Here is a 16,308-nt window from a genome sequence, read left to right as displayed (position 1 = left end):
ATCAGTTCTTGACCATTTATTGCCTGAGTGTTCGTGATTTTTTTTTTTTATATGCTTCATGGTGACATATTCTTGCACAAACACATTCCTGCCCTTTAGAATTCTCTTTGTCATGCAGAAACTCCAGATTGAGAGCATAATATTTATATTCTGAGGGTAGGTACTTGATTGTGTCTCTTTCCCCTCTTGATATCAGCTCTGTTAAAATAATTTGACAGTAAGAGATGATAACAGTCCTTGTTTTCTTGTTATCTCATAATAGAGAAATAGGCCTCTAATCTTCATACTGCTCTAAATAAATTATCTTCCTTGTTTTGAAGAGAACACTTTGGGGCCTCCCCAGTAACACAGCGGATTGAGTGCTGCGCTTTGAAGCTGTCCACAGCTTCTGCAGTGCGGGTTCGATTCCCGGCCGGCCAGGGAGATTCCCACATGGTGCGGCAGACCTCTCATGTCTCGCCCGCTGCTCCCCTCAGCAGTGTATTTTGGTCCGTCTGCCTGTTCTGCTTCCCGCTCTGTCTCTGGTGAATCCTCTCACCCTCCCGCGCCTCTGACTTATACCTCAGTTCTTGTATAAATAAATAAATCTTTTTTAAAAATTGATTTTTAAAAAATAAAAGAACACGTTGCAGCAGCCACTTTCAGTAAATAAATAAATAAAACACAAGTTGACCTTGGGAATTGAGCCACCTCCCCTGCAATGGTAAACCTGGGGGCACATCTTGAGCCTCTTGTGGAACCTCCTCAAACAAGGTGCAGGCTCAGGGTGACTTGGGACCATGCTGACCTTTCTCTGTGTGTCTCTGAACTTTGCTCTGAGGAAATGAGGAAAGCAGCTGACCCTGGGCTAGTCACAACACAGAAGGCAGCCAGGAGAGACGCCCCAGTGAGGGCTGCGCCAGGGCACATGGCAGTGATGGGGCCTCACAGGGATATGCTCAACTTGCTTTGCCAACATGTTAATGAGTCTCAGGTATTGATTTTATTCAAATGGCTTAGATGCCCTTCTAGGAGGCTAAGTTTATTGCTCCTTAATCATGATCCATTAGAGGCTCTAATCGCCAGAGATCAGTCTATACATAAATTCATTACTGTATATGATGTCTGTACTTCAGTATTTTGGATAGCTACGGATAATGTTGAGTTTATAGAAGTTTAAATTTTGTTTACGTTGTTCAAAGCAGTCATGGCTTTTGAGATCCATAAAAGTTGCAGTTTGTTCAGCTTTGCTGGTACTGACATGGGTAGATTTCAGCTTATCTACATAAAACAACTAGTTTCAGCTGTGGCTAGAAAACTTTCTTGGGAAAAGAAGGTTGTATTTCATTATTCTATGAAAACAAAGTAGAAAGTCACTACTTTGGGTAGTGTCATCTATGGATAGTGTGTATGTTGATCATACTGAGCTCAGTATGCTCATAAGAGGGCGTACATGTTATTCAAACATGGGAGGTGTGCCCTCCCCTCTTCTGGGGGGGAAAATGCTGTGCCTTCAGGCTTGCTTCTTACTTTCCTCTGTGAGGCCTGGTAGGTCCTTAGTTCTATATCTTCTTCCCCATCTTTTTTCAAAACAAAATTTGAGTTTTCAACTATAAATTAAAATGAAATTTTGAAAATACATAGTTTCTTATGTCCTCACTTTTAGGAATAGAAAAGTTCTCAAACATTAGGCATTCAAATTTTAGGCTTCTTAGCAATGAGTTCCTTCCCAACTGCTCTTTCGTGCATCAGTCGGCAGAGGCTAGGCCACTGCAGTACCAAGTGCCTCCAAAATCTCAGGGACTTAAAGTGACAGCAGTTGACACCGGGCTCCCGAGGCTGTCCCTTAGACCTGAGTCTGGGTCCCACTCCCCCAGGGCCTGCCTAGGGAGCCTGCCACCCAACCATGGCCTGTCCCTGTGGGGCAGAGAGCGTGCATGCCACATTTCATGGTGGCCCACAGCCCGCCCCGCACCTGCCCCGGCCACGTATCGTTTCCCAGTGCCACGTCCTGAGACTGACCAGTGCGGGCAGATGGCCGTGGCCAACCTCCAAGTCCTCCAAGGGTTGAAAGCAGGACGGCCAGGCGGGACTTGCCTCCCAAGCACGAAGGCAGCACAGGCCTTGTTGGAGTTGGGAGCTCCTTTGCATGCAGCTTCCATGCTTTCACCTCAGCACCTAAAATTCAGTCCATAGAAATCTATTCTATCATTTTAAACTTTCATTTCCCAAGTATTTTCTTTAAAAATACACACAGCTTCAGAACATGTTGTCATTTGTCACCGTTTTCTTCCAAGAACCCTATTTTCTCAGGCAAACTGAAAACCATAGCACACAATTTTTTTAAGCAATGTTTATTTGCTTCCTTTACTTCATAGCGAACAAGGAGAACCGCCCGCCACAGCCTCTCAGCCGGAGTTGAGTTGCGGTAACTGCAGGCTCATCTGGAGCCTCCCCTCAAGCTCTGCTTCCCATGGGCTTTTCGGAGTTCCACCCGTAGCTCTCAGGCTCCTACTACTCTCTGGACCCATTTGGATCTAAGAGCCTTGGGTGCTCCCCTCCACCCCCTTGTGGCTCAGATGCTGAGGGTCTGTGAGTAGAGGACAGGGTGATGCTGAAGGCAGAGAAGCAGCACTGGGGGCTTGCCAGCCTCAGCTGTGCCGCCTTCGCCGTACCCCCCAGGATGGAGAGTGTGTGGTAATGTTAGTTGAGGCAATGTTTTTGTTCCTCTTAGTACATCACTGGGCAGACTCTGGCTGGGGTCAGTGTTAACAGAAAGGGCAGACAGGTCTGAGATCAAGAGGTCCAAGATGGCAACTGATTGCTGTTGCTTCATAGGACGATGTGACTCCTCAATGAATAGATCCCTTATGATTGTGTCTGCTAGTTTGCCCAGGCTTGAGTGATGCCCACAGACCCCTGGCAGTCTACCCTCTCCCCCCCTCCAGTCCACTGCAGTCAAACTGCCTCCTCGCTTTGCTTGCAGGCTTGCACGCCCAGGTCTGATTCCCCCTGACCTCCCCGCTTTCTTTCCATGACTGCCCGCACCCCCAGCCCACCCCGCCAGGGCTTTCTCTGCAGTGATGGGAGACGTCTCGCCTTCCCTCTGGTCTTGGGTGAGACAGCCGCCTTTCCCAGAACGAGCTTTATTGTTTCCCATCACACTTATCACCAGCTGACATTATCTTTTCATTTGTTTATGTGTTCGTCTGTCTTCCCTTCAGAGAGCGGTGCTGTGTCCCCAGAGCCCAGAGCAGACACACACAGATAGATACTTGAGTGAAGGAGAGAGGTCATCGCAGACAGTGCACTCTAAAATTAGCGCGTTATCGCTACCAGGAACTGATGGAAACGGAACATTTCTTTTCCATAAAATGCCTGTGCTGAGCCATGCCCCACTCCTCTCCTTCAGTCATCGGGCCTGTCCACTCAGAGTGGACAAGGATTGTCAGAAAAAGAATGCTCACTACCTTTTCTGCTTCTTTGGGTTTTTTGTTGTTACTTTGCTTTTGTAGGATCTAGCCTTTAAGAATAGTTTGGATCATAGCCTAGAGCTAAAGCGGACATCAGTGCTGCCTCTCCCTTTCTGTAGAGCACGCGCTGCATTGCTGTTGCCCGATCTGCTCCGTATCTTTTAAACAAGTTGAGAGAGAGGAGAACACTTCCATTAACATTAAGTTCAGTTGGCTGATTTCCTGTTTCGTTTTATGAGTTTGATCATTATTTTGAGTTACTTTTTTTTTAATCACTTTTCTGACTTTGAAAGCTTAACTTGTTTCCTTTTTCAAGTGGCTTTTGGCTTCTCTTAACATGCTTTCTAAAGCAGCCGCCTTCATTTATCAATAGGCAAAATTTACAAGGGGAAATGGGAATGTAATCAAACATTTTTAGTAATCTGATGGGAGTGATAGTAAAGTTGCTTACATGTGGAAGCCCAGAGAGAAGGAGCTTTCAGGACTGCTCCTGGAATAAAGCTTCTTGGAAAGGAGCTTTTGGGGCAGACAGTGGAAGGGTGCTGGAGGGTGGAGACATCTCAGCTGGAACCCAGTTAGCAGGAGTCAAGCCCAATCCCCAAGGCCTGATCGGTACCCAAATGGAGTGAGATTTTTCTATCCCATACAGATTTCCTCCACTGTCTAAAAAGAGGACATTGCTGTTTGGTATGATTTGGGAGGTTATTTTGGGATCTGGGAATGCTCAAAGTATTTTCCATATGAATTAATGGACTAAAAAATAACCCAGTCTCAAAAAATAACCTGCCATGTAGGAATCTTCTCCTTTCGCATAGTAGAGGAAACCCTTCAAGGGGCCTGTACCGGATGCAGATTGGGTGTCTACCAGGTGCTCAGAATTAAGAAGTGGGACAGTCATGATGGCTGACAGTGAGGGTGGTGGATGAACCCTTAGGCACAGCTTGAGAGCCCCAATGGCATACATAAGAGGAGAAAGGACCATAGTCTAAAGGGAACACTTACATGTACGGGGGATGGAAGGAGCCAAAGAAAACTGGAAACTGGTATTGCAGAGAAATCACCAGGGATACAGCATGGGCAGAATTGGCTTGACCTTGAGCATTTGCTGGTGAAATCAGCAGGCAAAAAAGTCAGGCAGCTGTGGACTGAAGAGGCTGTGAGTGGAGGCAGCGAGCCCAGCTGCTTCTACCAGTGAGGAGCTCCTTACAGCCCGGGACTTTGAGTGTTCATTATGTAGCTGGTAGAGAAATTATGCGAAATTCCCAAAGTGAAAGTTTTTGGAGTCAGTGTGACTCAGCGCCTGAGCCAGCTTTTCTTCACACACCCTTGCTGCTTCATAATCGGCAAATGTTCCCCATCCGCCATCCTGGGCACCATCTATCATCAGTTCAGCACAATGTTCTTTTCTAGATCGTCCATGAATATGATTCAGTGATTCATCTTAAGCTTTACTTTTTCTTAGACGTTGTTTTTTTCACTCCCTTAATGTCCCTTGATCACTGGTGATAACAGCTAAGTGCATATTATGTGTACCTATAATTAAAAGTAAATTATTTCTGCATTTTAAAACATTTTTAAAATGACTAGATGAGGGCCTCCCCGGTAGCGCAGCGGTTGAGCGCTGGGTTGCGAAGCTTCCCGCAGCCTCCACTGCACCGGTTCGATCCCCGGCTGCTCCCCGCCCACCGGAGGAGGGTCCCACATGGCGCGCAGACCTCTCCTGCCGCCCGCTGCTCCCCTCAGCAGTGTACTTCGGTCCTTCTGCCTGCTCTGCTCCCCGCTCTGGCTCTGGTGAATTCTCTCACCCTCCCGCACTTCTGAGGGTACCCAGTGCTTGTATAAAATAAATAAATCTTTAAAAAAAAAAAATGACTAGATGAGACCTTTCGATCTCATGACAGTATAGAGATGAAACAAGGTGGCGGGAGGCATTTCATAGCCACCCAAAAAAATACGATTTTTGCTGTTACTGTACTGCACAAATAGAAAACGTTTTACGTAGCCAAGTTTAGAGTTTAAGTCAAAAAAGAATTTGTGCCTGTACCTTCCCAGGAGGGATTTCTCAACTTTGATTTGCCTTGGCTTCCCTCCCTTCTTTTTCTCCTCTGTGCCTCCCTCCCCTCTCTGCTAATGGACCACCTCTTTGCAGCCGGCTTTTCCCAGCAGGAGTCCCCTTCCTGCCCCATGTTTCCCGCAGGGGTAGTGAAGTGCCCTGTGGTGCTCACATGAGGGCTTCCTAACGATTGTTCTATCAGCGACTTGAAATCACCAGGATGGGCTTCTTCTTACCTCTTAACCCACCTAAAGGGGTTATATATTTGCATTTGTGTTGTCTGAAAAACTCAAGTGGATCAGAATGTAATAGCAGTATTAGATGTGTCCAACAGAAACACATATAAATCTCTTTGAGTGTAGAGAATTTTACTTCCAAATTCACCTTGTCAGTGTCCAATCATACATTTTTCTGCAATCAGAGTTATCTCATGTGCATTTGGGCCTCCAATATTTTGCTCTATCTCAGTTTCTCCCTTGAATGTGCAAATGAAAAATAATCGGACAGTTGTGCCAGCTTGCTAGTTCTAAGGCCTTTGTCAGTGCTTTCCTTAATTCAGTTCTGATTTATCCTACACACAGCTGTGAATGGATTGATCCCCCAAACACTGCTCTCCCTTTGCCTCACTCACATCTGTCTCTCTTTAATAGTTCATCTTTTTATGTGAATAACTACCAGCCACAAAATTTTAAAACTGTACAGTTCTGTACTATCAGTGAACATTTCAACATTTTGGTTATTTTATTTTCCTAATGCAATAAAATAAATAAGTAGTCTGCTGTAGTTTTGAGCTAATGAGGATTTTAAATGAATTTGAAGGGTTCTCATTGGGTTTTTATGATGCAGGTGCAATCCCATGCAGTAAATTACCATAACTAAACAGTTGAAGAGCCATAAAGCCCATCAGCCATGGCATTGCTAAATTAATAGGCTAACAGCTACACAAAAGGAAATGTCAGGTGTTAAATATTTTTCATTATTAATAACTTAGAAATTTGTGACCTTATACATGTTTAAACAGCCTCTCAAGTGCTTCAACAAGAATTAATTTGTATTTTATTACTTTTCAACTCATGAGCATTTTGATTTCAGACTCTGGACTGTTCTATTTTTATGGATTTTTTTTTTAGTGAACTGCCACTCAAAATACTTTTTCTTACATTGTTTGATTGAAGCTTAGGGTCCAGTCCGAGTGTTCATTTTATCCAGTGTTTGTTTTCTAGAGCCTACTACCTTCCAGCCACCATCTCCATGGGTAAATAGAAGCACAGACCCAAAAGGGAGACACATGAGGGCACAGTAGCAGCGCATGGAGGATTCAGGGAGCCCTGGAAGAAAGGCCAGGGGATTTGCTGAACTCTTGTTTGTTTACAATGACTGAGAACATGGAGTCTAGAGCAAGGAGGGCTGGGTTCAAATCCTGACTCCCCCATTCAGTTCCCCCTATTTAGGTATGGTCAGATGATTAATTTCCCTGGGTCAGAAAACTCTCTAAAATATGGGGTATTCATAATGTAGACTTCATATGTTTGTTAAAATGAGGGGCATATGTTTACAGAGCCCTTAGAATAGTGCTTGGTATATGGCAAGAACTATGTATTTTAAACAAAGTAAAATAAGTAACAAGTATTTGGACAAAAGGAAGGACTAAGGAAAACCCTATTGTGAAAATTTAAAAAAAAACTGATTTGTAGGCATTTTAATATTTGTTTTTAAATGTGGGGAAACTTTAAATGATGGTTTATATGGGAACTTAGTACCACTAGGTTCTGTCTCCAGAGCTGTGGCTAAACTTTTGTTTCCTAATGTTTTTGTTTCTGAGTTGCCATTTGTGTTGTTGTAAATTTCTTATTACAAGGTACAGTCAAGCAAAGGCTGAGTCTGCCCACGATGTAGCTTTGTGGTCCCTGCATTGGGCAGGAATAGAGGGGGGTCAAACAAGTGAACTCCTCAGAATGAATGCATTTTTAAATCATATTTCAGTTTATAAAGGCATGCAACTTTGAAAGTGGGGGTCTAGCGATGTGAATGGCATTTTCAGTGGAGAGGACAGTTGAAGTTTGGAAGAATTCACACAGGTGGAAGCCAGATTATGATCTAAAATGTGGCTTCATTTGATAGCAATTAGATGACGCCATGATTCCAGTAGGAGCGTGGCCTGGCTTAAAAGAAGTTCTCAGAATTATCTGGTAACAGGTGCCTGTTCTGGGGTCCTCCTGGAAGCAAGGCCACTGTGTAGACAGGAAAGGATAGGGTGGTGTAGAAGATGGTGTTCAGGAGGCATCCAAGATGCTGGTGTAGGTATTTGGGAATCAAAGGAAAGTGTATACAATTTCCACTCGTGTTCATTAGCAATTGTTTATTGAAAGCAAACAGTGCAGAGGCCAAAATCTTCTAATGACGGCTTCATCATGCTGTTTTCATGCAGCGCTAAGCACACACATGCACTCCCTGTGTATCCTGAGCCCCACCATAGCGAGCCTTATTACAGGGTGTTTTATGCATCCTGCAAGAGTATCCTGAGAAACAATGACTGTCACAAAAACCGAAGCTGCTTTCTCTGGATCTCTGCATATACTAGGTCCTCCACTTTAATGAAAATGTCTGATTATGTGTTTGCATTGATCACAGAGAGATCAGAGCTGTGGAAATGGGGGTGGCTTTTATATTCTGCAGTCAAGTCTTATTTACTCACTGTAGTCCTTTATGCCTTTTCTACTCAGAATACCTGCATACCTCTAAGCCCAAGGAATTCCAGTGTGCCACTGCACAAGATCCATTTGTGTCTGTCGCACAGTCCTTCTGTCCTGTGTTCAGAACCTTCCACTCTCCATTTTGTTTCTGGCTCCCCAGTTCGAGACAGGGAATGGGTATGTTCCCTTGAATCCTGGTGCATATCTGCAAAGACTTATCAGGGTAGCAGTTTCATTGTTGGTGCTTAAGAAACATACCAACAATTAAAATAGTTTTTTTACACAGACTGGCTGCTATTAATGAGGTGCCCCACAGGAATCTGTAAATCAGTGCTACCAGAATCCAGCCATCCTTTAAAAAACAAACCATAGTGTTCTGGAACAGAGATGTCCCTTTTTATTTGCTGCCCAGTGGTGACTCTTAAAGTCTTCTGCACACCTCCAAAATGAAATGCCTAGAAAATAGATAGGATTACAACCTTCTAATGCCAGCGAGTATTTTTAACCTAAGCACAGTACGGAAATGTGCAGTGCCTCCCTTGAAGTCCTAGGACGTTCTTCTTACACTTGTTAACAAGGCAGCAGGGTTGCAAAGGTTGCCTCTGCCCTTGTCTTTGGGTGATGTAATGTCTTGTTCCTTGCTAACCATGGGATTTCAGAGCAGCTCTGTTCCTTGTCAGATGTGTTTACCACACTTAGCACAGGCCACACAAGTGGCCTCTGTCAGGTCTGGGGGAAAAAAAGTAGCAGCAGCTCAGTACCCTTTTATGAAAACTCTCCTTGAAACCTGTCAGGCTCTAAATTTAGGCAGGAGTTGCTTTCACCTGACATCCTCCTCTGCGAAGGGCTTGCCCTTGGCCATTTACCTTCATCTCTCCTGTGTGAGCACATCCCATTATTGATAACAAGATCCTGGTGTTTGCCCCAGATAGCACCAAATCTGAATGAGATCAATCTTGCGGTTGAAGATTGTTTTCAGGAGTCATTTAACGCTGTACATGTTTGAATGTCTTAGTAAAAATGATTGTATTGCTTAAATGCAAGCATCTCAAGAAAAGCAGTCATTTCAGAGATAGCTGATCTTTTCATAACCAATATCATTCTCTTGAAGAATGGGTATGTTCCCTTGATTTATAATCTTTACTTGTTCCTTTTTCCTTCAAAGAAAAATGATTTTATTTCATCTATTTGCAAAATCCTATGCACACATTAGCTAGAGTGTATTCAGGCCTGCCCAAAACATGCTGGAGCATAAAGCTGCTTTGTACTTGGTGATGCCTCAGTCAGTGTGGAACATTCCTGATATTTTGAGTAAATGTAAAACTTTCTCACTTTCCTCAATAGTTTAAGTTAAAGGGCTCACCTCAAGGGTCCCTGAGCTCTTATCTGTTAAACAACCATTCATTAGAATATGGCCTTACGTGTACAAAATTAAATTACTGCTTTAAATTTGACTGATGACTTAGAAAGTTGGGATTGCTTTCTTTATGATTCTCTCAACCAGTTTTGGTTCCATTTGTGAAATGAATTGTATCTGTTATGTCTCTTAAATATACTCTTGAAATTAAGGGTTTTTGGTTTTGTTTTGTTTTGTTTTTTTAAGTAGAATGGCATGGCAGGCTATAGTGGGATTTTATTATTTTAATAATCATTCTTCAAGCTGTTAATACCAAAATACCAATAATGGTGTGGAGAAGGATCATCTCTCAAAGTACTCTCCGTTTACTTACAAAATAATCATCCATGTTGCTGGAAACTGGCTTTTAACATGCTTGAATTAGTCAGAAAAGCAAATAAAGCATAGTATCTCTATAGAGTATTTGTCCCCTGGACTTACCAAAAACTGGTGGTCATTGCCATGGATAATTACATGCAAAGATATTTGTAAGGAAGTGATAGCTTGAATTGAATTACTTTGTGATTTAGTAAGTAAAAACTCTGAACTGGGCACTTGGGAGACCTTGATGGCAACTTTCCATGAGCTGACAATGTCCACCTTGGCAGGTTCTGTCTTCATGGATCTTAGGACCATCATGAGTAAAATAAGAGAGGGTGACTAACTGGACTTGTCCCCAAGTAACAAACTATTCCTGTGTCTAAAATAGTTTAAATCACCAGAATTCAGAACTGACGCCAGTTTGCTTTTCATGGCCTATTGCTCTGGTTGTCAAGAAACAGCATGGGCTTCGCAGAAGTTCCTGTTGTACTTAATGTTCTTGGTTTAAGATATGTTTAGACTCTTCTGTGAGAGTCTCCAAAGAGAATAAGTTTTAAAGGGGAGGAAAATGAACGTGAAGACGGTAACATTCTTAATTCAGTGTCTGATCAGCTTCTGGCTGCCTCACCCATGTTGGAAACAGGTTTTCACTTGCTGTCAGGGTGTTTGTTTTTTATTCTTACTGAAGCACACAAAGGTTGTGCTCATGGGTGCCTCCAGGGACTGATAGTGTGGATTCTCTGGAGGTTCTTGGAGTCTCTTAAGGTTCAGGGGACTCCAGGGAACACACCCTGTTACTGATGCTGGTGTCACAGGCTCCTTGTTGAACCAGATCTGTCTCATGACCCATTTTGCTCTGCTGCTGACAAGAAGGGAAGACAGGCTCTTCACGTGACGAGCCATTAGCCTAAATGACGGATAGACTTTCTCTACTGCTCAAGTGCGTGCCTGTTCGATCCCCTGTGAGCACTTTGTTTTCCTGTCCATTAAGGTTCCCATAAAAGCTTCGGCATCCCATTAAAGGATTGTGGACACTGACAGTGAATGGATAGGTACTATCAGCTTGCTCTCTCAATTGGTTCCAAGGATGAGGGGGTCAAAGTTAGATTTTCTTGCTTTTTAATTTGGTGGTAGCTAGTGAAGAAAAGGTGAAGACCTCATGGGTTTAAGCTTTGGCAACTGTCTACTCATCAGGCACTTCTGGCTTTTGTGTTATATACATAAACTACATTATAATTTTGCATTGTTTTACAAATAATAATTTGAGGTTTTACTCTTCATACCACAACTCTACTTTAGCAAATGAGGGGAAGTAGGCAGGCCATTTGGTTCTGAGGTTTGCAAAATCCTGTGGAGTAGAGAATCCTGAGCAGGTTTGCCAGAGCAGATGGACAAGGAGAGGCCTGGTCCTGAGTACTAAAGTGACCCAGTGAGTGCCCGGTGTAGGGGTCCTTGGCAAAAGATAGGACCTGAGGCCTGGCGATCCGTGGCTGAGGAGAGTGCTGCGAGAGGGGAGCGTGCACAGGCGTGTCAGGGGCGTGTTGACGTGGAAATATACATGGGCCCCTCACCAAGAGCCCATGCAACCCGAGGCTCTTTCCAGCCAGCCCTTCACATGGGCCCATGATACAGTGGTGACGCGTGCCATGATGGCAAATGGGGGATCTGAGAGAAAAGAGAAAGCCAAGCAGAAAGAAAAGAGAAAGCCAAGTACAAAGCATTACAAAACAGCAGCACTTGGCAGGAGGAAAACAGTCAGTAGTGGATCCATTAGGAAAGTTGAAAAAGAATTAGAGGACTAAAAAGGAACCAGAGATATACTTTTCCCAAAAGCCAAAGAAGCAGTTACTACTTAGGGATTGAGAGAAATGAAGCCTGGGAAGAAACCAGAATAAAATGGCATTTCTGAACAGTGAGGGGAAAAAAGTAATGCTTACAGAAATGGTATCTCGTTGGTGGCTATTTGGGAAGCAAAGTGGTAATATCCTAGACCACATGTAAAAATGAAAGCAAACTCCATCTGGATTAAAAGTTTAAATGTAAAAATGAAAATATGGACAGCTATTTTTATAACTTGGAGTCAAGGGATCCTATTTTGTGACTGGGAGGAAATAAAAGCAAAACATATGACAGAAAATGGTTAATGGTTAATATCCTTAATGTAAAAAGATTTCCGTTAATCATCGAAGTAATAAAAGGGTAGGCATATTTTGTTCACTGAGGAAAGATATAAAATGACTCATAATTAGATTAAAATGTTTGCTAATTTGAAAACTGATTTTTTATCATTATAAAAACTTTATAATAGGGCCTCCCCGGTGGCGCAGCGGTTGAGCGCTGGGTTGCGAAGCTGCCCCGCAGCCTCTGCAGCGCCGGTTCGATCCCGGCTGCTCCCCGGCCACTGGAGGAGTGTCCCACATGGCGCGCAGACCTCTCCTGCTGCCCGCTGCTCCCCTCAGCAGTGTACTTCGGTCCTTCTGCCTGCTCTGCTCCCCGCTCTGGCTCTGGTGAATTCTCTCACCCTCCCGCGCTTCCCGTGCTTGTATAAATAAATAAATGTTTAAAAAAAACACAAAACTTTATAATAATTGGCTATAATGATTTTTATATATCTACTCTTATCCACATTATCTTAGCAGAAAACACACTTTAATGCTTTTAACAAGAGACTATTTTTTTAAATAAATTTTATTTTTATATTCCCCATACAATTGCAACCCCCTTATTTTGACCCCAATCCCTCCCCTCCCCGCCCTCCACTCCCCATAGAGTCTCTGGTTCATAGTTTTTTGTTGATTTTGATTTTCACTTTCTTATAGTTATTCATTTTCCTGGTCCCTTATTTAAGTTTTCTAGATTCCTGCTATGAGTGAGACCATCTGGTATTTTTCTTTTTCTTTCTGACTTATTTCACTGAGCATGATCCCTTCCAGCACCATCCATGTGGCTGCAAATTGCATGTGTTTATCTTTTTTGAATGCTGAGTAATATTCCATGGTGTATATGTACCACATCTTCTTGATCCAGTCATCTATTTTTGGGCTTTTGGGTTGTTTCCAAAGCTTAGCTATTGTAAATAGTGCTGCTATAAACATAGGGGTGCAGGTGTTCTTTGGAATTGATGTTTCTGTGTCCTTTGGGTAAATACCTAGGAGTGGAATTGCTGGATCATATGGAAGCTCTATGTTTAGTAGGTCCAGAAATCTCCACACAGCTCTCCATAGTGGTTGGACCAGTTTGCACTCCCACCAACAATGCAGAAGAGTTCCTTTTTCTCCACATCCTCGCCAACATTTGTTGTTGCTAGTTTTTTTAATATGTGCCATTCTCACTGGTGTAAGATGGTATCTCATGGTAGTTTTGATTTGCATTTCCCTGATTACAAGTGATGGTGAACATTTTTTCATATGCCTATTGGCCATTTGCATTTCCTCTTCAGAGAAGTTTCTTTTTAGCTCTTCTGCCCATTTTTTGACTGGATTATTTTCTTTGTTGTTGCTGAGTCTCATCAGCTCTTTGCAGATTTTTGTGATCAGTCCTTTATCATTAGTGTTGTGTGCAAAAATGTTCTCCCAGTTGGTGGGGTTTCTCTTTGTTTTTGTTACTGTCTCTTTTGCTGTGCAGAAGCTCTTTAATTTGATGTAGTCCCAGCTGTTTATCTTTGCCTTCACTATCACTGCTTTGGGTGATGTGTCTGTAAAGATGTCTTTGATGTGCATATCACGTAGTGTCTCGTCTATATTTCCTTCTATGTATTTTATGGTTTCAGGTCTTATGTCTAGTTCTTTAATCCATTTTGAGTTGATTTTTGTGTATGGTGTGAGGTAGTGGTCAAGCTTCATTCTTTTGCATGTAGCGACCACTTGAAAACTGATTTTTAAAGCAATAATGAGACGGGACTGTTTGCCTATTAAACTAGCAAAAATTAAAACCTTTTTTAATATCCACTATCAAAGAAAAATAGACAGGTAGTCATTCTCACTAGGAGTTTAAGTTGATATACTGTTTTAAAAGAATTGTCAGACTCTGTTGACATTTTAGATGTACATATATTATGATCTAGCAATCTAATGTCTAAGGAAATATAGACATCATATGAATGAATATGAAAGATTTATCTAAGAGGGATTTATTCTGTCATTGTTGATAACAGAAATAACCATTGGGGAGCAAGTGGTTTAAAAAATTGTATTTATCCATACAGTGAAATATTAGGCAAATCTGGGTGTTTTAATTCTTTTAAGAATTCCACGTCTTGCTATGTGAGGAGTAAGATATAACCCAGTATTAGTCTGATTCCATGTACTGCACTATAATAACTTGTATGTGTGCATATATCTGTAGCTATACTTATGAAAAAGTTGGGAAGGATATACAACTCTGGAATAGAAGTAGGGATGGAAGGGCAAGGAGGGAGACAAGTGTTCATTGATGCCCTTTGAAAGAGTGTCGACGGAGAAAGAGGGATGATGAAGACGTAGCAAAGGATGAGCCATGGGCCTGAGTTACTGTGTATATGTGTGATCAAGAAGAAAGGAGGAGGTGGCAGTTTAACTTAAGGGGTAGAGAGGATTACACAGAAGTTTTGGGGTCTTGTTACAGAGAAGAAATGAGATTATTTGACAGAGAGAAAGTACCCGAGGTGTTCATTAGATGAGTGAAGTAGTGGTGGGGCTGTAAGAAATGTAGTCCAGGCTGAGTGATCCCTCTCTATCTGGGGTTATGGAGGATGCTGGGCTAGGGGTCATGGGAAAATATCTGGTTTCAATGGATAGAATGGATGAGGACAGAGGCAATGTGACAGAAGCAAATGGCATGACTTGATTTTTTGTCTTACCTCACCGGTATCAGAATAGCTAGGGGACATACTAAATAGCAGGTTTGGGGGCTCCACCCCAGACTTGTGGAAATCCTACGAGTGTAGCAAGAAAAGTGGTACCAGAAAAGGAAGCCAGATTGTTAATAGCAGAGATGGAGCACCTGTGGGCAGGAGGGCCCAGAGTCAGCACAGTGGGGACCGGAGGCACCTGCTCTAGCGACCCAGTGGAGATGTGGATGGAGGCTTTGTCCTCCAGAGAGCTGCGCTAAATCAGAGGGACTAGCCGCCAGGGCAAGATTTGAGGATGGGTGGGAAATTGGGGCTAGCTGCAGGGCAGGAACAGTATTTTTTTAGCAGATGATTCAGTTAAGGTAGAAGCACGTGCAACAGTTTGCTCCTTCAAGGCTCTTGCCTCCGTGGTTATAGAGCTCCAGATTCTCCGGAGTGGGAGGCTCTGTGTTTTCGCTCATTGTCCCCAGCTAATGGCTTGACACGTGCTCCTTGTACTCTGCATTTACTTGCATCACCCACACAGTTACAGCCCATTAGTGGCTGCTCATTGGCACTAAAGGACTTTAAATAAATCTGTGTCCTCTCTGATGGCTCTGAATTCTGCATGCAAAGTATTCTGTTATTCCTAAACCACCAAATTTATGTATCTCTCAGTATTTCTCCCAAATCAGAAGTGCTTTTCATAATATTTCTTAGCAAGTTTCAAAAACTACCAGACTTGCAGGCATTTTTTGTGGCCCTGGAGCGCCTTTCTCAAATCTGCATCACCGGCCTCTCCCCCCAGCCTCCCTGTCCCTGCTGTTTAGTTGCTGTAGCAACTTTCTATAATAAAACTGCTACCTTGACAAGCTTTGGCTGGAATATGGCTCCAAGTCATTGTGTAACTGTAACATGGAAGGTGAACAAGACCTTTCTGAGTTGGGGCTCTTTCCAGGGGTGTCAGCAGCGTAAAGACCACATTTGCCCAAGAGAAAGCTATTGACAAATTTTCAGTCTGGAAGAAGCCATCATTAGCCTTGCAAGCAAATCACTTACTCTGTGCCTTATCACTCGAATAGTATTTAATATTCTCTTTCTCACCCTTTATCTCTTATATTTTTTCCCCCAAAAAGTAATGAATATAGAAATTTTTACTGAACTTGCCTAAAGTCACCCATATTCAGGAAAGTTTAATGAGTCTTGATTATCACTACTGGAGAAAATATGTTTGTTTAACTTGGGATAATAGGATTTCTATGTCATTCTTCATCCACTCTCTAAGATAATTGCTAACATTTATCAAATAGTTGAACATGGAGAAATGCAGATGAGCCAAGTGTCTTAACATTTAGAGAGGAAGTTTTAATTTGTTTTCTAGAAAAGAAATATCTATAGATTGAATTGTTTGACAGGATGGCCAAATCTTATGCTTTCCAATGTTGCAAATCTGTCTTCTGTGTGTGCCTTGTGAAGGTATAAGAAGTAGGCCTGATGGCCTCATCTGGGGGTGAAAAACTGAAGGGAGAGAGGATAAGCCGCTTGCCCAAGGTAACCTAACGAGGTTGTTGCAGAAAAAGAACTCC

At 42.8% G+C, this 16,308-nt stretch overlaps 1 protein-coding gene across 3 annotated transcripts in view; it reads left to right on the top strand.

The window, feature by feature from the left end:
• PREP (prolyl endopeptidase) overlaps nucleotides 1-16,308 on the top strand; it is a 292,365-nt gene that overhangs the window by 265,063 nt on the left and 10,994 nt on the right. The window lies entirely within an intron of this gene.

This window comes from Talpa occidentalis, unplaced genomic scaffold (assembly GCF_014898055.3).
Source record: "Talpa occidentalis isolate TD23 unplaced genomic scaffold, MPIMG_talOcc4v2.1 talOcc4.2, whole genome shotgun sequence".
Taxonomy (NCBI): Eukaryota; Metazoa; Chordata; class Mammalia; order Eulipotyphla; family Talpidae; genus Talpa; species Talpa occidentalis.
Note: the sequence above shows the minus strand (reverse complement) of the source record. Positions and strands in the feature narration are given on the sequence as shown.